At 36.4% G+C, this 22,943-nt stretch overlaps 1 pseudogene; it reads right to left on the bottom strand.

Moving 5' to 3' along the window:
* Window positions 1-449: 449 nt before the first annotated feature.
* On the bottom strand, window positions 450-534 carry LOC131826236 (U6 spliceosomal RNA; annotated as a pseudogene).
* Between the last annotated feature and the right edge of the window lie 22,409 nt (window positions 535-22,943).

Genomic DNA, 22,943 nt, shown 5'->3' with positions numbered 1-22,943 from the left:
GAAAGTTGTGTGATCTATGAACTCCTCCGCACTACCATCTATGAGGGAAACAAAGAGAGAGAATCATCCTTTTCAGACTCTGTATGAGACATTGGAATGGAGTAAAACTTAGATGTGAGTTTGAGCACCAGCTTTCCCCTTTTTCAGTACTGTGTCTGGTCAGGTTATAGACGCTCACAGAGAATCATTTCTCCCAATTATTAAAGATAAAATAATCTTATAAGGATGCCTTGAGGATTAAATGAAGCAACCTCTGTAGGGTGTCTGCCACCTGATAGAAATGTCATAAACGTCAGTTTTCATCCTTATTTAATTGAAGACACTTAACTTGTCCTATGATGTTATGTGAAAAGTTCTCTTGGCTCCATTTCTAAGAACGGAAGCACGAAGGCGTAACGTGTGTGTGTGTGTGTGTGTGTGTGCGCGCGCGCGCGCGCGCGCGCGCGCGCATGTGGGTACCACCCCTGCACAGGGGCCGTGCTAATCTTCTCTGCATCGTTCCAGTTTTGGAGTGCGTGCTGCCAAAGCGAGCACTGCACAAGTGTGTCCTTAGTGCTTAATCCAATTAAGTTCTGCTGGTTGACCCTCTGTGTTGCTTTGTGCCAGACTTCACGCCCACAAAAGTGCACAAGAGTTCCTGGTTTCCCTCATCCTCCTGAATGCTATGCTTGAGTTACCTCATTCAATCTGCATGACAACTCTAATTCAAAACAGAGTACTCTCCTCTCCAACTTGCAAGTAAGAAAATTAGGGCATAGAGAACTAAATAACCTGCCCAATTTCACAGCTTACAGTGGTGAAGACAGGTGGTCAGTTTCCAAGCTTTCTTTTTGTTGTCATATGTGATGTGAAACCTTTGCCCTCCTTGGCCCTATGCAAGAAAGGTAGCCTGAACCAGTGCTCTGATTCACAACCTTTATGCCAAATCCTTCTACTCTACCAGTTTCTTAACAGAAATTGGTACACTAGATGCACAGGGGATTGCCCATGAAAGTTGGAGAAGAAACTCCATGATTCTTGGCAAAGAAAAATTTTAAACAAAGAGGATATATATTTAATTCAACTCAAGAACACGAACACCCTGTGAGCACCCCACTTTGGCCAGATGATTTCTAGATGGAACACTGCATGGCAATTCAACTGAGTAAGAGTTTTTGTCCTGAAGGAACGAAACCTACCTTCCTAGAAAGCAGGATGTAAACAAATATTTAGTCAGCCCCTTCCACCCCCAAAATGCTGCCAACCCTTTCTCTAATGTCTCTGCAGATAGAATCTGGTTCTTAAAGTCATTAAATAAAGGAGAGTTGCCATTTGGGGAGATTCCAGGAAGGACTGGTAAGATGAAAAGCTCCCCCTGCCCAACCTACTTTTCTCTCTCTGCAGACCATAGGAGGGTATACTGTCTGCAGAGACTTTAAAGGGAGTAATAAAATCAATTTAAAGAAAGTCAGGCTTTTCTTATTAACACCATGCACTAGCAATTCCAAACAACGTTAGTGATAAATTATTCAGTATCCATCCATTGGGGCAAACTTACCTTTATGTCACTTGTTCTAAGGAATTGCTACATTTCAAAGGTGGAAGCTAAAATCTGACTTTGGAGAGCTGTTCCTTAGATCCTTGTTCACCACTTTAATGTAAAGTTTTATTCATTAGCAACACAAGTATTGACCCATTGTTCTTGGGCAATCCCTCAGTTGGGGAAAAAAAGTTAACGCATTCCACTTCATAGTGTAAAAACTAACTTCACTGGGAGAGGTATATAATTCTACAGAGATTATTCCGTGAATTGTTTTTTTGCTTCCTCCATTTGGAATGGGATATAGGGAGAAAATCGAGAAAGAAAGTTCTCCAGTAGAGGATGGATAAGCTATTGGCAGGCCCAGGTAAATTGCTAGTAAGGGGCATAGAAAACAGACTCCAAGATCTATGGTGTCAGATATCTGTATTTAAAGTTTCCTACTCCATTCTATAGGAAAGTTTTGTCAAAACACTGCAGTCTATTGTTATTTGCACTTTGAGGAATTACAGAAGGGATCCATGTCCACACAGAGGATGAGAGGGGTAGACAAACACCTTCAGGAGCATGGGGTAGCAATTTGAGATGATAAAAAGATACCAGCAGAGAAATCCAGAGAAATCTGGGGTGAAATGTGTCTAGGAACAAGAAGAATAAATGTGGGAAGTGGATTAGCATGAGACTCACAAGTATATGCCAGGAGGGACTGTGGCAAAAACATAAACTATTAAAGGTTGAGTAGATCCTTGAAGAGTTCATGTCTCGCTAAAAGTCTGACCAATACTCACTACTAGACAGTTGTTTTCCTATGTATAAAAGTGTCTAGATCTACAACCATGCTCAGGGAATTCCAAAATTTGAGTTTATATAAGAAATTACTCATTTCTTAAAAGCTGCAGAATAATGGAAAAATAGTATCCTGCCTCATTACAACGGCTGATTCTCATGCCTTAGAAATTTTCAAAATTGCCCAAGGCTCACAGGAGGTGGATTTGCCATACACATGAAGAGAACATGGATTATTATTGTATGATAAAGAAAAGGATGACCCATGAAAAGCAGAGCTTGAAGATATTAATAACGATGAAGCAAGGAGGGCCATGCTGAGCACTATAAGGACACTGTAACAGGTTATTATAAAAGATTCCATGGACAAAGGGAACTTGAACTGGTTCTTATAAGTTATCAACAGAGAGAGCTGATAGGGAGAAGCCAAAAAGAAAGAGAAGGGAAGGGAAGAGAAGGGAAAAGAAATGCAGTTACAGGTTTTTAAAAATCTAATGTGTTTGGAGAATGATCGTCATACAGATTCACAGGATAGGAAAGTATAAGAAAGAGGAGGACATATGGCTAGAAAGGTAAGTACAGTCAGTCACACCACAGGCCTTGGAGGACAATTTGAGTGATTTGAACCATATTTGGTGTGCATATGGAACCCGTAAAGAATTTTAAAGCTTATTTACTATAAATCGATTCATTTATTGTGCACCTAGATTTTCTGAGAACATTATCAATAATGGAAAATCCCTAGAATAATTTTCCAAAGTATGCCATAGTACTGGCATTTTCTGTCAAACTTAAAGCAACAAAAGAAAGTTATGATTAACTAAAATAACCTTACCTGCTGCATGAATGATGGTCATGGTTCCAGCAAATACACAAGGTAACGTAAAAATACTTGTACTAAGCAAAGGAGGAAAAAACTACACTTAAATCTAAGGGGGGAAGAAAGTGTTGCCCTATAGCTACTGGGCATATTTCATCACAAACACGAACCGTTTATGGACCCCAAATGCCTCGCACTGTTTTCCAGAGTCCCCAACGTCCCATGATTTTCCTGCAGTGCAACATATGTAAGCTGCTTAAATCAGCTTCTGACATCGCTTCAACTTCAAACTGGAGGCTATGTGAGGCTTAGCAGATGGTGAAACCCATCCAGTTCTCTAAATGTGTTCAGCATAAGGTGCTCATATGTTCTCTTGGACCCAGCTAGGCTGAAATCTTTCCTTGGAGAAAAAAATTCATGGTGTTCAATTTGATGGTGAGGAGTCAGAACTCCAGCCACTTGAGCTATGTTTTGCTTTTTTCTCTTTCACAAAGGTGAAGAGCACAGTCACAGTGGCTTACCTGCCTCTTAACCGGGCTTAGGAAAACTGAAAGCCGATTAATTGCCTCCCGACTGTGGTTAAATTTAAGTCTGGGTAATTCAAGATTCTTTAATCCTTCCAGAAATTTAAAATTCTCTTCCTTCCTTCAAGTCTTCATTTTTAGATTCCTCCACATGAAGTCCAGACTCCGAAAAAAAAATCAACAGTAAAGACACTCTCGGTAATAAGAAGGAGGTACTGAATCTTACATCCAGGATATAAAAAGAAAACAAACAAACAAACAAAACAAAGCATTCAAGAGTCAAGCATCCCGATTTACTGCAGAAAAGTGATAAACTCCCCAATCTGACATTCAGGGCTTTCCACAGTCTGCTCCAGCTCATCATCTGTCCAGACCTATCTGTGTGTGTCTGCTACAACCATTCAAACTGGACTGGTCCTTATTTTCTCGCATCGCGTTGCCTCACTTTGGTCCGCTTGAATAACCTGGTCCCTTTTCCAGAAAGGACTTCTCTCTCTACCAACCGCAGCCTGTCTTTATGATTCGGGCAAGGCTAGAAAACAGGGTCCATGACGGAGATGGGTTGGTAGAAAGAGGAAGGGAATGGTGAGGAAAGAAATGGAAATGGAAGCCAGGGGCTAAAGGTCATGCATCTTTTACTAGGGAACTTGAACTTCATCCCCCTCGGCCACTGTTCCATAAAGTGTCAGTAGACCGTGTGCAACTGAACCACCTGGGGGCCTTTTTAAAAAGATATATTCTCAGATCCAGATATCCTAGTTAATATTTCTGGGTAGGAGGCCCGGGACTGGCTTTTCAATAAGCCAATTAGGTGTAGGTGATGAATTAGGCTTAGGTAATTCTTTTACACAAGAAAGTCCGAACGCTAAAGACATCGAATAACTACAAGTCTAAGAAAGCAAATAGACCTGTGTGCTAGGAGAGAGCATTTGGACGGCAGAATGAAGCTAGAGAGCATGGGAGAAGCGACGAGGGGCAGAGAGACCAGTTAGGAAATAATTGCAGAGGTCACTATTAACCTCTCTCTTCTGAAACCTTCCTCCTTCCTGGCTTTTGTGGCGTGACTCCCTCCCGACGACCTTGCTGCCTCTGCATCCACACTTATGAACCTTTCATGCTTGTCCTCTCATTGTGGCATCCCCATGAGTGTTCACATTCTCTCAGGTTCTGTACGAAACCCACTTCTCACATAGCATTTCGGTACTATCTCCTCCGTTCCCTTAGCTTCAAAAACCACATTTACACTAAGGCCCCCACATTTATATGTCAGGACAGCAGATCTTGATTTCCAATGACTGAGATGTTCTGCCTACTATTTCACGGGCATGTCCAAAATTGACACGCTTCCCTATCTCTAGACCTACTTCTCTTTTGTTAGTACCTATCCTACACAGAAAGAAAACTTCACCCAGACACCTGAGCATCTCACTTAAAACCTCACTTAAAACCATGCCACTCTCACACTCTGCTTTTTGCCCTATTTCCTACTAACAATTATCTTTTCCATCCATACCTTTCTCTACATCTCCACCCCATGTCTTTGGTTAAGACTTCAAATCCTGAGAAGAATCCTAGACTCAACACTTCCTCCAGTCAAAAAAAAAAAAAAAAAAAAAAGCCAAATATCACATGTATGATAGCATGATAGAGAAACCCTGGGAAAATACCCCTAACGAAAGGTAATTATGAATGTGAAGTGTCCTCACTGAAGAAAACCTTTAGTTTAAGGCTTTTTATTGGCACAATTTATTTGCCAAATATAAATATCTTCCTACTGCAGAATCCTAATTGTTCCTTGCTAAAATTACAGCATTGGTAGAATGGCCTCAATGAGTCACTATGAGAACATGGTGTGATCTCATAACTACTGTGCTGATGGCATGGGGGCAGAGGAACACTATGGGAAATCGGAACTGATTCTTTCAGACCAGCTTCTTCTCCTACATTATATATTAAAACAGTGGCTTGCAGAGGGAGGAAAAAAAAAAAAGTATGTGTGTGTGTGCACGCCTGTGTGCGCATGTGTGCAAACAATCATGGCCTCTTCCATCTGCTTGTTAATTGAGACTGAGGTAAGTAATGATAGCAGATTTTAAAGTGATTCAGGGTTCCAAGAACCTAACTGAAAATGTTCCAGAACTGCTGGGTTAACTAAGGGCTCCTAGAAGAATGGAAATTTCCCTTGCTTGCATTTTCAGTGACTGCTAGAGAGCACTGGGCACAAGCAAGCCTACATCCATACAACGAAACCCTCAGTGGCAGAGGGATCCTGAAGACAGCCTGCCTCTTGAACTCTGCAAAGGAGGAGAAAGACATTCTAATGCCCTTGGGCCCATAAAGAATCTCAGTCTTCTTATAGCCCTGAATGTGACCATGACCTTAACCAAGATCACTCACCACCACTGCCCCCATAACAATTGCTCCTTTCTTTAGCTGTAGCTATTCTAGCACTTTGTATAAGATATACCATTTCGTTTTCTCCTAGACCCATATGAAGTAAATACTGTTATTTCCAATTCAAAGGCAAGGAAATAGGTTCAGAAATGTTAGAGCATTTCCTAAGAGCTATACAGCTGGTGAGGGTTAGATCTGAGTTATGTGAATTCAAAGTCATCTCCTTCTATTAGCTATGCTACTACCTTTGCTGCTCTATGTCCTGTTAATTGTTTTCTTCTGATAACCTTGTGATAAAAATGCTAACAAGTATCAACAGTGCTTGTCACATATTTCAAATAGTCCCAGGAGGACAGGTGGGGAGAGGGTAGATATGTCATCAAAGGCAATATTCCTTGAAATTAATTTCCTGTATGATTCACAGAAGGATATACTGACATAAGGGTTATGCCTTTAATGGCTTTGCATCAGATAATTATCAGTAATTAAAAACCCAGTAGGAATTAGTTTATTAGATCACTTTCTAAAGTGGCAGTAAGCTGAGTTCTAAGATGGAATTTAAGTTATAAATTGTCACCATTTGGAGACCTAGACCTTCTTAGTCCAAGTATAGAAAGAAGGTGAAAATTCTGAATTCTGGCAAAGTCCAGCTTTTAAAGGTATTTTCTTCCCCTAAAATATCATCCTTAAGCCATAGCTTTGAATGCAGTTTGTTCATTTGCTTAGATTTTAATACATAAAGCATAGTTTAAACCTGGTCAATATTTTTTATTTGGATTGTTTATGCTTCCTTAAAAACAAAACCAGAAAAAAAGAGAAAGAAAAGACGACAGAATTTACTTTTCACACACTCCACACATGCTGTTAAAGGAAGATTGGCACTGCAAGTATGAGTCTACTAAAGATTCATAAAATACGCCATTTGTATTTTTTAGCATTCCTTTAGGCACAGATCCATAAAAGAGTGTGTACTCAGTCTCTTCTGTAAACAAAATATGCACACATTTTTCTCCTTTCAGTTTTCCCAAATAAGCTCTTTGCCTTCTCCCTGTTCTTTCTTTTCTCTCTTTTCCTGAATGCAGGACTTCACCTCCTGGTAACTAGAAAACAAGTCAGGGGATGAGGTCAATGAGAATGATCGCATAAGGACCTCCAAAAACCTGCTGTCTTATGAAAAGCAACTAAAATACTACCCCCCCCCCCGCAAAAAAAGTCAAAATCATTTCCTACCTGAACTTTCTATTTTAATTATATTTTATTGCCAGTTTTACATGATTTAACTGTCCCTATTTTGTACTCAACTAGTACCCTGTAAATGCCTTTATCATAGCTACCATCAAACTATATTGTAAAAAAAAAAAAAAAAGTATTCCCTTAACTGTGCTATCTAGTTTAGTAGAAGTTTCCTTGGGCTAAAGATTACATGATTAGTTGGCTAAGTATGCTCATAAAATGTATATAACTTTGCTTCATAGTTATATTTGTTAAATGGATGCTTTGATATGAAAAAGAAATTTGTTTTTAAGCCAGGAAAAATAAAATTTGTTAAAACCAACTTCTCTGAACTCTGGAAATTAACCAAAGCCTTGTAACAACACAGAAAACCTTTATTCAAGAAAATTGCTGATTCTTGGTAAGAACAGTGAGTTTTATGGCATTTTAACTTGACCTATTCCTGTCACTCTGTCCCTACTTCTGTGGAAGTCTCAAAAGTCAACAGCCCATAATTACTACATAAAACATCAGCCTACCAGCCACAGGAAGAGTCAGAATCGGGCTGGAGCTCTTGCAAAGCTTCATCTCAGAAAATTGCAATTATTTAACTTGTCTGATAGTTCCTGGGAACCCTACTCACAAGGCATGTCTTCATTTAAAAGTCGCCCAGTGAAAACAGCCTTTTTACTGGCCATGTTTGTCAGAAAAAATCAATGGTAATATTTTAACATCACAGTTGTTGTGGTGTTAGTAATAGTTGGACTGAACAACAAGCTAATCAAAGAAAAACTTGAAAGAAAAATGTTGGGAAGAATGTGGCAAGAATGTAGAGAAATTGGAACCTTAATACATTGCTAGTGGGAGTATAAAATGGTATAACCACTTTAGAAAACTGTCTGGCAATTCCTCAAATGGTTAAACATAGAGTTATTGCATGACCAGTCACTCTGGTCCTATATGTATATGTCAAAAATAACTGAAAACATATGACCCTATAAAAATTTATACATACATGCTCACAGCAGCAGTATTTATAATAATAAAAAAGTAAAAACAACCCAGATGCCCAATGGCTAATAAACAGAGATGTTTCTCTGTTGTATTATATTTATATATTGGAATTTATATATTGTAATTTATCCAGAATTTAAAAGAAATGAAGGGCTAATAGATGCTACAATATGGATGAGCCTTGAAAACTTGATGAAGTTATAGGCTCCAGACCTAAAATGCCTCTTATTTTAATGATTCCACTTATAAGAAATGCTCAGAATAGGCAAAGACATAGGGACAGAAAGTAGATTAAAGGTAAAATTAGCAGCTCTCAGTCATGGGGAGTTGAGAACAATTGCTAATGGACTCGTATTTCATTTGGGGATGATGAAAATGGTCTGGAATTACAGAGCAAAGATGGTTGCACAGCATTTCAAATATACTAAAAACCACTAAATGACATGCTACAAAAAGAGTGAATTTTGTAATATGTGAACTATCTCTCCAAATAAATAAATAGATAAAAGTTAGACTCTGTGATTAAATTCTATTTTTTGAGGAAACAAGGGAAAATGACAACACAACATGTGGGAATAGGGATTGGACGGGGACTTAGCAGTCTTGAGTTCTAGTTCTAGTTCTGTCATTAACTTTTTAAGTTACCAGTACCAAGCCACTAACTATTCTGAGTTTTATTTTTCTTAAACACAAAATAAATATACTTCAGTGTATGACCTTTTCCTACCACATCCTATGTAGCCTTGAAATTCTAGGACCCTATATATTGAATCATTGCTATTATGATTAGAATCCTCATATGTGAACCCAAGATAAAAAATGCCATCCTGGTTTTTAATAAAAACAATAATAATTATCAATGATGCACATGTACTATCCTGGGCAATTGGGATACACCATTGAATAAAACATGCAAAGATCCTTATCTTCATGAAGCCAACTCTCTCACCAAATGTATTCTTCCCACCTCCCCTATCAAAATTACTATCAAAGTATAGTAACAAAATTTTGAAATTTTGATACCAAAAAAGCTAGTTATATTTGTCTTCTTAAATAAATGTAATACCTTGCAACTATACCAAGATCAAATTTCCAAGGCTAAACTAATTGATCATAACTCTCATGCTCCATATTTTGCTACCTTCTGCTTCTATTTTAATTAGAATGAATTTCACAGCATCGTCTCATCACTTATGTTTTCAATATTTCTTCCACAAGGCAGAATCAACAACCTCCATTTGTCTCTCCTCTGCATTCCTTAAAAAGTACGTCAATGTAAAATTCCATACAAGATCATCGTGTGGAAGAAAACAAATATGAACCATTATGTATTTAACTTTGTCTTTAAAATCAGTGTTTAAGATTGTTTCTGTGTAGCCTACTTAAGTGTTGTGTATTTATCAGGTAAAGACTGTTCAAGAGCCAATGTCCACAAAGATAACTATCAACACTTAATTATGTAGAGATTTTGTTTTGTTTTAGTAGTTCAATCCATAAAATAGGAGGAAAATTGAATCATCTTTGAAGGATTTTTTAAGTTACTAAAATCCATTGAGTTCTAAAATCTCCATTAAGGATATGAAACTTCCATTTTATATTCTTCACTATGTACCCATCTTTCTTCTGATTCCACTGTTTCAGAAAACTTTCCCAAAGACAAGAGAACAATTATGAATTGATATCTAGACTTTGTGTAAAAGAATAAAATTGTATTAAATATAATGTTGAATCTTAATTGTCTGAATCACATTTAAGAGCTTAATGAAAATGATAGATACTGATCATCTATTGCTATCAACATATTTTTGCACACAAATTCAGGGAATATATGACCCAAAACCCACCCACCCAAAGAATCAGTAGTTCACAAAACATTAACTTTAAAAGATAAATGATTAAAAACATTTTTTTAATTATTTAAAATTTTAAATAATGTTTTCCAACTGCCTTCTCTTCCTTCCCCTTGTATTGTTTTTTCCTAGCTGGCAAAATAGAAGAGCAGGAAATTTATAAAAACTAAGACCCAATGGTCCCTAACCATATAAAAAAGGTAATCTTCATAAAAATAAAAAAGAAGCACATATTAAAACAAATATGAATTGTTGCAATGTTTTGTTAATCAGAGCAAAATTTATCAAGTGTGCAAAAAATTAAGCACTCTATATTGTTTACAGAACTGCAAATTTGCCCCTCATTTTTAGGGGAGCAGGAATTTTGAAAATGACCAGGTTATATATCTTTTGATCTGTCAGTTTCATTTTAAAGATATCCTCAAGAATTTACTTTCAAATACTTATTTTTATGGGAGGGTGAACTAGATAACTTGATAAAACTGGTAAGTGATGATAAATATCCTTCAAACACATACACAGATTTGCAGGAAAATAAGGGAAATTCCCAAGGGCTAAAGACCAATGGAGAACCTGAAACCCAGGTGATAAACTAATGCTGAAATAATATTTGCTCCGAGAACATTTGTCAATCATAGCACTCAAGATGCTTAGTTTTTTTATGAACCTGTATCGCACAGAGGGCAAGGTCCATGTAAAGTGGGAGTCAGAAGTGTGCCAATGAATAAGTTCAGGATATTCTACAGAATAGACTCTTGATTAAAAATAACAGCTGCCACCAAAAGAAGATGACCCGGAATATCTCTCCTCTGAGCCTGACTTTTAGATTGGAAAAAGTCTACCTGAAATGCATAATCACAATTCTTGTTTCCCATGAGATTAAAATATGGATTCACAGCATCTAAATATCCTGAGAACCTTAAAACAAGAAATCAATTTAGAATAGGGTTGAGCTGTTAATACTTCTAAATGCCTGGCAGGAACTAATGCAAAGTTCCTCTCAAAGGATGAATCCTCAAACCAGCTCTTACCATATTTTCATAAATAAAGCCACCAAATAAACATGTTATCTTAATAAAACATATACATACATAAGGCAAAATTCACCAACAAGAATAAGTAGAACAACAGAATTATCAGTTATTGAATATTAAACAAGAATGATTCAAATAATACATAATGAGATTAGAAACATAACAATGCTAGAAAGCACTATCCTAACATACCAGAAAAATCTAAAAAAGAAAAATAAATAGGCTTTTATAATGAAAAATAAAATCATTGTAATTAAAATATGGTATGAGTTAAGTATTTAATATGAATTAAAAGAGAAGATTAGCAAAGTGGAAAATGATGAATTTTATGAAATTTCTATATGTGTTCAAGAAGAATATAATCTCCAGTTGTTAGAAGCAAGATTCAACATTCTTTACGGGAACTTTTATGTTAAAACCTATACACACAAGTTATAGTAAAAGAATTTTATTTCTTTATGCTCACTTAAGTATATATATATATATAAAATTTATGATAACCAAAATACATATGTAGCCAAGAATAAATCTAATGAAACATTTCTAAGATCCTTTGTAAGAGAAACTATAAAATCTAATTAAAATACATTATCAATTGGGGTGCCTGGGTGGCTCAGTGGGTTAAGTCTCTGCCTTCGGCTCAGGTCATGATCCCAGGGTCCTGGGATCGATCCCTGCATCAGGCTGACTGCTCAGCAGGGAGCCTGCTTCCTCCTCTCTCTCTCTGACTACCTCTCTGCCTACTTGTGATCTCTGTCTGTCAAATAAATAAATAAAATCTTTAAAAAAAAATACATTATCAATTATCTAAAACAGTGGTATTTATAATATAGATAAGATATTATTAATCGTTAAAAATATGCTATATGAAAATAAATATCATAAATTCAATACTTTTAAAATCAAAATCCTAATGTTTTCCACAGAACTTGATAAATTGATTAATGCACATGGACAACTAGTGACAAGGACTTGCCAAGACTCATAAAAAATAAGGCGTGGGTAGCTCAGTCAGTTACATGTCTGCCTTTGGCTCAGGTCATGATCCCAGGGTCCTGGGATCAAGCCCCATGGTGGGTTCCCTATCTGTGGAGAATATGTTTCTGTCTCTCCTTCTGCTGTTCCACCCAGCTCGTGCTCTCTTACACTCTTTTGTGTGTGAGCTCTCTCTCTCTCCCTCTCTCTCAAATAAATAAAATCTTAGAACAACAACAAAAAAAAAAAAAAAAAACAAGGTGCAGAATTTGACCTACCAGATCTCAAAATTTATTGTCAAACTCAATTAGTTGTGACTAAACATTGACACAAGCAGAAAGGAATAAGGAGCTCAGAAAAGTTTAAAGATCCCAGAAAGATACACGGACATTTATCCATTATAGATCAGTGGAGAAAGGATGGAATTTTCAATAAATCATGAAAAATAATTGGTTTTCCCTTGAAAAATAATACTCAGATACCCACTCACACTGTACATGAATTTCAAATCCAGGTGTATTGAAGGTACAAACATAATAGAAGCAAAACTTTAAAACTCTTAGTACAAAATATGGGAACCTGAGGTGAAAAAATATTTGGTAAACAAAATGTAAAAACAATCCCATAAAGGAAACTACTGATAAATTTACATTCATTACACTGAAAACTTCTATTCAACAAAAGAAACAAACAAACCAAAACTAAAAGTTCAGACTAGAAGAAGATACACTGCAAGTAAAAATTACACATAGAATTTTTAAGATTTAGTACCTTAGAAAACAAAGCTTGGAGTTGGTATCATTGTCATCAACTTTTATTCATGTTCTCCCTACTTAAGCCTTTTTTTTTTTTTTTTTTTTTTTTTTACTGTTTGCCTTAGTCAGTCCAGTCTACTACAACAAATTACCATAATCTAGATGGCTTATAAAGAACAGGAATTTATGTTTCACAGTTCCAGAGGCTGAGAAGCCCAAAATCATGTCTCCAGTACCTTTGGTGCCTGGTAAGAGCTGACTTCCTGGTTCATAGATTGGCCATCTTTTGCTGTGTCCTCACATGGTATAACAGTCAGGAAGCTCTCAAGGGTCTCCTCCCCACCCCCATTCTAAGGTCTTTTTATTAAGGACATGAATCCCATTAGTAGGACCTTTATCCTCATGACACAGTCATGAGAATTAGGCCTCCCAAAGGCCCACTTTTATTACCATCACATTGGGAATTATGTTTCAACATACGAATTTTGGAGGACATGAGCATTCAGCCTATGGCACTGCTTTTTCCCCACTCTGTTCTCATCTTCAGTAGACTAGATCACAAAGGTACCTGTATTGGGCATTCAGAAACCATTCTCAAATCAGCACATTTTTCTTATTTCTTATATACATTTTAAAAGAGAAGGTATTGCTGCTTTTAGTAAACATTAAATCCATAGAATCATTTTTAGGAAGTTGAAATATTTAATTCCCATCTCAAAATACAACACTAAATATCTGAGATATACAGGTTAGGTATTATAAACTTTAAACTCACTTCCAAATTTTAAACTGTATTTCCTATTTATAAACAGTCATTGCACAAATACATAGAATTTTAAACTTTAATACAAACTTGTATCCTTTAATATTAGTTACAGGAAGTCACTTTCAAGTGGGACAACATTGCTCTGTTATTTTATTTCCATACATATTTAAATGTTCTCTGAGAAATATAACACCTGCAGACCCAATACGTTGGTTATATTCTAAATTTATTGGCAAAGAGACAGTGGATATTCAATACATACCATAAATATCCAACCACTAATGTAAACATCCTTGGCAAACAACTGTTCCAACAGTGCCCACTGAGTCCTGCTGGCATAGCAGAGGGTGCTGCAGAATGAACACTGGGCCTGTTCCAAAACCCTGCAGTAACATTCTAAATAAACATGTCCAGATTTCTGGGATGCATTTCATACAGCATCCTCACACTCATAAAAAAAGATGCCATGTTTATTTCTACAGAGAACAAACTGAAGGGAGCCATAATTGTCTGGTGACTCAGCCTATAAATGAACCAGAAAGACAGTTTAACTTGTACTGTTCTTGCCATCTGCGTGACTTTAGGCTGAGCACTCACCTTACTAGACCTCAAGAAACACAAAGTTCAGTATTCTACAAGGTATAGTCTCCCCCACCCCATTCTAAGGTCTTTTTATTAAGGACATGAATCCCATTAGTAGGACCTTTATCCTCATGACACAGTCATGAGAATTAGGCCTCCCAAAGGCCCACTTTTATTACCATCACATTGGGAATTACATTTCAACATACGAATTTTGGAGGACATGAGCATTCAGCCTATGGCACTGCTTTTTCCCCACTCTGTTCTCATCTTCAGTAGTCTAGATCACAAAGGCACAAGATTTTGCTCAGTTACAAGATTTTGCTCACCATCTAGGAAAATAAATTCTTAAAAATGGATTTCCTTATTTATTTTGATCCGTAAAGAAAAGCACAGTACATGCATTATTATAACAATGTAGACATAAATATTTTTAAAGATTTTATTTATTTATTTAGTTAGTTAGTTAGGATGCATGAGCAGGGGGAGGGGGAGAGGAATAGGGGGAGAGAGAAAGAGAGAGAATCTCAAGCAGACTGCACTGAGCACAGAGCCCAGTGCTAGTCTTGATTTCACAATCCCAAGATCATGATCTGAGCCAAAAATCAAGAGTTGGACACTTAACTGACTGAGCCACCCAAGCATCTTTAGACCTTTGTTTTTGACCAAAAAAACCCAGTTAATAGGCATATTTACATCTGGGAATGGGTAATGAGGTTATTTCTATCTTGGGAGAAATTTAGCAATTTAAAGAAAGGAGAATGATGTTAAGAGAATGATGAGGCACCTGGGTGGCTTGGTTGGTTAAGCGACAGGCTCTTGATGTAGCTCAGGTCATCAAGCTCAAGGTTGTGAGATGGAGCTCCAGTTTAGGCTCCATGCTGGAAGTGGAGTTTGCTTAAGATTCTTTTACTCCCTATCTCACTCCCCTCTTAAGAAAAAGAGAGAGAGAATGACAAGTAGAGCAATATTAATGTCGATAAAATCACAATACTTCATAAAAATCACTGTTTTCTACCAGAGATCAGCAAAGGGTAAGATAATAAATATGTTGACTTGTGTGCCAAATAATCTGCTTGCCACTGCCCAACGTTGTCATTATAACATGTCACAGACAATATATAAGTGAATGAATGTGGCTGTGTTTCAATTAAACTTCATTTACAAAACCGAGCATTGGGCCAGATTTGTCCACTGGGGGTAGACTGGCAATTCGCGTCTACCCTATTCAGTGGTTTACAAATTGGTGACTGTCATCTTACCATTTGCAATGACATGGATGGCGCTACAAAATGTAATGCTAAGTGAGTCAGTCAAAGACAAATGTCATGATTTCACCCATCTGTGGAATTTAAGAAACAAATGAGCAAAGAAGGAAGAAGAGAAAGAGAAACCAAGAGACAGACTCCTAACTATAGAGAGCAAACCAGTGGTTACCAGAGCGGAGGTGGTAGGGGGTGGGTGAAATAGGTGATGGGGATTTAGGAGTGTCATGATGAGCACAGAGCAATGTATGGAATTGTTGAGTCAGTATATTACACACCTGAAGCTAATCGTATACTGTATGTTAACTACACTGGAATTAAAATTTTAAAAGATAATAAAAACTATTTAAATACTATTTTTTAACTCTTCAATAGTTTAATTAGCACTGGTTTATCAATCAATTTATCATTGGTAGAATTTTTTCTGGAATATATGAAACTGGTGTCTTTATGTGTATGACAAATTCTTTATCAATGTCTTTGTTTATTCTATGGATATTGTTCTGTTTAGAAACAGCAACGCTATGGGAATAAATATTGATAAAATACACATTCATGGAACATATGTCATCTACATTTGCTCATGAGTTTGCATTGAATTGAATAAATGTTTCTATTTTTCATATAAAAAAACAAATTGGTGATTGTATAGAAGACTCTACTCATTTTTTAAAAGGATAATGCAATTTTAAACAATTCTTGTTGTAGTCATCAGACATGTAAGATAAAATAATCTTATTATTAGAAAAAAGTTATTTTTACTAACCTAGACATGGGAACAAAAAAAGTCATTTATTTTTGTTCTTTATTATGCTGTTATATACCACACAAGATTTTTCTTTACTTTTAAAGGTAGGTTTATGGTCAAAAATCAGTATTTCCAAAGCATTATAAAATTGGTCAGAAGACAAAATGAGAATAATTTACAAAATGAATTCCCAGGGCTGTATCATTTCTGAAATGGGGAATATTGATTATTAAGACAACTCAGCAAGCTCTACTGATCAGATTTCTCATGCAGGATGTGTTTGCTTCACCACAAGAAAGCCAACGTTTCTTCTATATCCTTTGTGACATTTCAAAGACAAATATATCTTGTTCTGTATTCAGAGAGGTAGTGAACTCTTGAATGAACAGCTGCTGATCACTTTAGGACTTCTGAGCTGAAAATCAAGGTAGATAAATATTTCGGCTCAATCAAAACACAAAACAAAATTATCTCTTCATTGTGGATTCTCTGCAACACTTCTCAAAAACTGAAAATCCTCAGTGAAACTGAACAATAAACATAATAAACCAGATGCTTTCTGTCATTCTCCTGTTTTATGACACACATATCCTGAAAGTATAATTTATGTCTATATATTAAATAAATTGTGTTGCCAGCAGCCAAGGCTTTATTTGCTATGGAAAGAGCTGCAGACTGAGAGTTGAATTCTAGCTCCTATTCTGCTAATAGCCATCTGTGTGTCCTTGGGTAGTCTAGTGTGAGGCAAAATTATTCAAGAGAATTGGAAACAGGGTGAAGACATATAGACTGTACAGGCTCCTGTGAACGTGGCTTCACCTTAAATGAGAGAAATATCTGTTATTTGTCAATGAACATCCAGTGATCCATGAAAATAAATTGCTGTGCCTTGTCAGACTCTGAGGAATATAAATGCCCCTTTGGAGCAGAAATATCCAACCCACGTCAGAGAAACAACAAGTTTGGCCAGGTCAGGAGAAATTTCTAAAGCTAATGAGAATGGGCATCTCAAGAGGGGCTTCAAAGCTCTCAGGCAACGTCTGTGTAATCACAGGCAACTAAGCTTCTAGAAGAATTTCCTGGCCTTGGAGTCTAAGAGCATAATTCACAGTTTTGTGAGCAATGGCTGCAAAGAAAACAAAACTAAACAAAAACTCCAGGCCAGATGAATATTGGGCTTTAAGACATTTCCAGCAGAGGGCAGCAGAGGCAGAAGCAAAGGAGGCAAATCCGTAAGTCAGAGAAACTAAAGGAAGTGAAGGCAGTCCCTAGATATAACCCAAGGGAGGCAAAGCTCCAGATGGGAATCATCTGGAAAAATGTTAGAGATAGCCACTGCCCTTGAGGTATACATCTTTCATAATACAGAAGAACAGAGGAAAATGGTGTGATGTCCAGCCTTAAAGGAGATTACAATGATTATTACTGATTCCATCCTCCTAGTTATTTTAGATTATAAGCACTGTGCTCATCTCACATACATGACCATACAAGAATAAATACATGTAAGCTGGACATGTGGACTCAAAAGAGTTAAACAAACCACCATATATCTGTTTAAGCCACAGTCCCAAGAACAACATTCTCCTTTCTTCTTCAGATTTTCAGTGGTGAGAGATAGGGAAGCATCATTTGAGGAAAGATTCGGTCAGCATTTGAGCAAGAAAAAGCCATCAAGGAAGTACTTAGCCCAGAAGTTATTCATGCCTCCTCCTAAAGCCATGGTCAGTTATGAAATATTTCCCCATGTGGTCTGTGAAGAGCTCCTGGAAGCACTATCTTGATGCTATACAGCAACATCAGAACCCTGCTTCACCCAAATTTTTCTATATCAAAGGGAGTTCAAATTAGTAATAAAAACATTAAATTATTTAAGGGTTGAGCCAAGCATTTTTGGATAAGAAGGAAAGAAATGGGGGCCCCTGGCAGGCTCAGTCAGTAGAGCATATGACTCTTGATCTCAGAGTTGCAAGGTCAAGTCCCATGTAGGGTATAGATATTACTTTAAAATCTCAAAAAATACAACAATAAAACATAAAATTTACAAAAAGAAGGAAAGAAATCACAGCAAATGACCCAGGGTGAATAAAACCAGTCTTTTCAGTCTATTTTAGTCTGTTCCAGACCTCAGAACAGTTACAATGCAGGTCACGCAAGATAGGACAACACAGAATCCAGAATGTACCAAAAAAAAAAGGCTCTCCAATACTTCCCTGATCATTTACGGCTAATACTTTTGCTCTTCTCCTGAGACAGTAGAGATTAAGAGAACCATACTTCTTCACAATGCTATATTGTATACCCACATCAGTCCATATAGATATGAGAAAAACCTATGCTAAAATGCCATTGTCTTTCCTAAACATTTATTCCTAATATTCTTGCACTAGCTTCAAGTATCCCACAAAATGACTGGGAAGTAGTTGCTTCTTAGGGATGTAGTGTATACCAAAAAAGTAATAAAAGTATCTTTCATCAGTTATGTGTTAAATGTTTATACTATAATTCTAGGACATTTCTTTATTTATTTAACTTCTTTAATTTATTGGTCAACTTCCTTTGCCAGACACTGTAGTAGGTGCCGACAATTTAGTCTTGATACTTGACTAGGTGCGCTACCAGTAATTAGAAGCTCTGTCCAGTAGGGAAACTGAACATTTTTTAGTTATGTAACAAGAGCAACATAGCTTAGCTTATATGAAGAGTGAGGTATACATAATTTGCAGTGTGGATTCTATTGAAGCCAACCAGTTCCCTCTAGGCATAGTTATCTACAGAATCCTCTATGAAATGGGCCCTACCTATTAAAGATTTTGATGCTCAGAATATCAAAATGAATGTCAGTCTTACTCTTGACCCCTTACAGAACTTGGTCTTACCAAGACTTATTTGTGATAAAGTAGACAATATTTTAATTTATACTACAAGGATGGAGATTAGTCTTCCTAGACAAGGGATGGAGAACATTTCCATTAGACCAAGGTTCTTCAAATAACACCTATATCAGCTATTTAGGTCTTTAGTAGGACCTAATAGCAGTTGGGACATATTTAAACCCATTGGTGAAGTACAAATGCCCTTTGTTTCTGAATGAAGGAAAAAAATCCATAAGTTCAAACACCTGTAATATAAGGAGCAAGGGGGAAGTTCTATATCGACAGATGAAAATCTCAGCTTGTATATTCACCCAGAAGAGAAGCCATCTTAGTACTTCAAAGAGATAAGCTATAAGGTTGCCTTGAGGCAGACCAATATTTTCCTCAAATTCGATTTCTCTAATCCTTGAACTGTGACCAGCAAAGACTTCAGCCTGGAAAATTGATTTTTCAACTACACTTTCTGAGGACTCACCAGAGCCACCAAGTAAAAGAAACAATAATTCTTCTTTGTCCACTGCATTGATGAAATGAAATCACATGGTATTTTTATACCCACTAGTATAACTGAGAGATGGTCTTGCAACTGGTTACCTCTTCATAGTTAAAATATTACATTCACTATGGGAGGAAGGTTGTTTATGTGCCATGTGAGGTGATACCATATATAAGTATTTTGTTCATTTGATTTCTTTTAGTTTTGTCCAATAAATATTGAGCTGCCTGGCCAGAGCGTCTTCAAATGCTTCCAGGAAAGAAGATGACTGAAAATACAGTGTGGCCTCAACCTGATGCTTTAGTAGGAACACAAAGACAAATAAAACATGGTCCGGCCCCCAGGGAGTTATAATCTATGTTGGATCCTACAATGATGACATAAATAATCAAAATAAAGAATTGTTTTCATAAAAGTCTGCTGTGCTTTTTTACTTTAGTATTTGTGAGTTTACATTACTGCATGTCACCATGTGTGGGCTGGTAGACTAGACATATTTCACAGCCCAAGAAAAAAGGACAATGTTGTTAAAGGGCTGAGTGTTCCATTGGATGCATAGCCAACCACCAGCAGGAAAGCAATCCCTTAAGCATCTTAAAAGGAATAACAACTCCACCAAGAAAAACAGATTTTGAATTATCTTCTCTTAACACTTCCAGAAGCAAAAGGAGAAAAGTTTTATTTTTTCTTATATTCTCCAGCCTCCTTTGGAGTCCTTTTTTAGTTCTTCCTGGATTTTCACCCATAAATAATTCAACAGGTAAGTTTCAATAGTGACATGTGCACATGTCATCTGAAGTCCTTAATTAAGATTCATTTACATTTTAAAATGTCTCTTACTCACTTTTTATTAACAGATACTTTTTATTAGTCATTTTTAATATCCAGCATTACATTTTCTCTCTTGTCAAAAAATTATTAACTCAACAATTCAATCATATTTTAGCACTATTATTCATTTTCGAACCATGGTGAGTTTTAAAGGATTATTTTGTCTGTCATTTTCCATCTTGAGATAGTACTACATAGCACCAAATACTAGGTAATTACTTAGGATTTATCTCAAAAGTTTGCAAGTTTCTTGGGACAGAATTTATTCAGAATGGACCTATCTTTAATGTAGGATAGCACCTGGCAGCAACTAGTTTTTCTCCCATAAATAATGATGCTATATTTATTGTTTCTTCGGCATCTCAAGTCTGTATAGACTGGTCTCAGACATTTATAGATCATTGCTGTACTCTACTTTTTAGTATCTATGGAGTCTTTCTTTAATTTCTAGCTATTCATTAGTGGGCTCTTCAACTGTCAGGTGAGAGACAAGGAAACTGAATTAGGGCAGCCATGGTCTTGACCTTTTAATGAAATTTCACTTTATGAAATTTCACTTCAATATCTTCTTATGTAAAATAGAGGTGATAAGTTAGGTGGTATATTGGTGAAATGCCTCCTAGCATTAAAAACCTACACTTTATAATGGAATTTCCTAAGACTAGCTTCAAATATATGCCTATTTTGCCAAAATGGTTAAAAACATTCAAAGTTAAAATTATATTAAAATTCAACATAGCATTTAATCATCCATTTAATATAGTATTTAAGTACAGATATCTCCTTAGAAAATGTATAAACATAAATATTTTATTTAGATTATAAAGCATTATTTTTACAAGGGTAACATTATTCTGCAAAAAAAAATTTTCCAAAGGTAAAATTGGTATCAATAGTCACAGTTGGCAAAGATACAGATGCAAGCTCAATATATCAAGACCTTTTTAACAATCCAGTTTTTCCAATAAGTGAACTTGCTCTTCGCAGGGTATTCGGTTACACCCTCCAGAGAATTAAGGCAGACTCCAACTAACCACTTGACATTAATGAGAAATTAAACTACAATATCCATAAAAATTCTTCAAGTCCTAATATGTGGGATGTTAAGATACAAGCAGAAGTCTGAATTTATTTTTTTTTTAAATCAGTCTTTTTCCAACAATCAGATGTATTAGCTGATATAAAAGTCTTCCATCATTGTTTTTTAATTAAAGTGCTAGGCCATTAAGGTATTTTAAAGATCAAGATTAAAAAGAGGGCTTTCAGAAATGTACTTGTTTCTTCCAAAAGGGGATAAGTACCTGGCAGAGTTCATAAAGTAAGCAGGATTTATGATGTTTTGCTCTAGAGGAAAAAAATCAGTTGCAATGGGTAGAAATTATAAATCACAGTTTGGTAGATTTCAAGGACAGGTAACAGTCCTGTGAGTTTCAAAAAGACATTATCAGCCATATGCAAAGTCATTCCTACATAAATGCATCAAAGACATGGAGAAACCATGACTCTGTCAGATTAAATTTTTATTTTCCAGAGAAGCTGTTACTTTATGGATTACAGACTCCTTTGAAAATCCAACAAAGCAATGGACATGGGATTACGGAAACAAAAAAGCATGGCAATAGCTCCTTTCTCATCCCTTTCCAACTCTAAATCATTTACAGTAGACTTAATTTTACAGACTTGCAGTGTGTGGAGAAATTAGTTTATGTTCCACAAACAATAATGTTATATGTATGGGTTTTTCAGAAATTCCAAATCATGTTTAAGTCAGTCCCTGGCCTATTGAGACTTAGAGACAGCTTTACTTAAATAAAGTCTGGACTCTATTGTGTTCTAAGCTGAAAGAATTGTTGAGAAACTTTATTCCCTATACTTGCACAGCATCCAAAAAATAACTTCAGTGCTCAGAACCAAGGACAAAAGTTGATGTCCTGGGAAGAGACTGGTTCCCAGAAATCAGGATCCTCTTTTAAAAAAGTGGGGGATAGCTTCATATGCTCACTCAAGTGTGCTGGGATGCTCTGCTTCTAGAAGACAAGAGATGAAAAGACTAACCCCTGAAACAAGGAGAGCACAGATACTGGAGAGACCAGAGATCAGAGAAATTTCCACCAGCCATTCAGCAGGGCCTGACAACCTACACAATTATGCACCAATTATGCACATACTCTAGTAAATTCTTGCTATTCAAAATAGTAGAACTGATAGACCTGGGCCCAAAAAGTTAAAGCAAAATATCAACCCATCTAAGAGGGCTAAAAAGCTATAATAATCAGGCAAAGCAATCAGAATAGATATGTTGTGGCACAGAACTGCTAGAGGAGATAAACTAAGATCTGAACAAAAATGCATGCACTTGAGAGTTTTTCAAGTGAAGCATAAAGATTTCGTGGAGCCAACCGATACAATTTCCCAACTTTAAATTCAACAGATAAGTTGAGAAATAAGGCACTATTGAGGGCCAAATTAGTGACTTGAAAGATCAAGTATAAGAAA

Source organism: Mustela lutreola, chromosome 2, assembly GCF_030435805.1.
Source record: "Mustela lutreola isolate mMusLut2 chromosome 2, mMusLut2.pri, whole genome shotgun sequence".
Classification (NCBI taxonomy): domain Eukaryota; kingdom Metazoa; phylum Chordata; class Mammalia; order Carnivora; family Mustelidae; genus Mustela; species Mustela lutreola.
This window is presented reverse-complemented; position numbering and strand designations above follow the sequence as displayed.